The following is a 910-nucleotide window of genomic DNA, read 5'->3' on the forward strand; positions in this document are numbered from 1 at the left end:
TTTCTGACTGTCATGGCCAGTTTTGCATCCACCAACTGAGCATTTTCTTCCCATTGTTGTTCTTATTCCTTCAGTTTATTTTGAAGGTGTCAGTCACAGTCCAACAGAGTCATAACCACACATGATGAAAGCAATAAATAGGCCTAAAAGAGAAGCATGTAAGCACTGTGAAAGAACAGCAGATATTAATATACAATGCAGGCCGGGAACAACACAAAGGAGCTCCCCCATAACTATGATCCGTATACTTTTCCCTACCTAACAAGGGTGGGCCCCTAGACGCTCAGAGTCTAGATATATAGATTTATATCTACATGGTCCTTTTAGCCTATTGTTTGTGTTACAAACTAATCTAAATCTAAAAGTAGATCTAGGGATAGGATGGAGAGTTAGTTTTTATTGGTTGTTTGCATAGAGAGGCTCCAAGTCAGTGAAGAGTGTGCGGATCAGGAGGGGGGCCTCCACAGTGTAGACATGGATTTTAGACAGATATGAATTAAACTTGCATGGTCAAAACTTCACTGTAGGTTTAATCTAAACACGTACACTGATGGAAGAGATATTTGATATTCACACAATCCAGATGATTTGAAAAAAGCATTGAGTACTATGGTGATGAAGAATCTGAAAATGAACAGTAGGCCTACAGTGCAGCCAAACAGCACTTCAAATTTGCGATCTCAAAACTGTTGGTCAATCTTAATTAATTAATTAATTAGTCACCACTTCTGTTCCTCAACACACACAATGATGTAGAAAATATTCACATAATCCAGATGACTTGAAAAGCAAACTGCATTAGGCAGATATAATCCAATGTCAAAGCATGAGCAAACAACAATTCAAACTGACCGCCGCACCCTGCGTAGGCTTTTATCACTACTAATGATCTACAAGGTTGTGGGCCTAC

The sequence above is a fragment of the Aplysia californica genome, unplaced genomic scaffold, assembly GCF_000002075.1.
Source record: "Aplysia californica isolate F4 #8 unplaced genomic scaffold, AplCal3.0 scaffold00142, whole genome shotgun sequence".
NCBI classification, from domain to species: Eukaryota; Metazoa; Mollusca; class Gastropoda; order Aplysiida; family Aplysiidae; genus Aplysia; species Aplysia californica.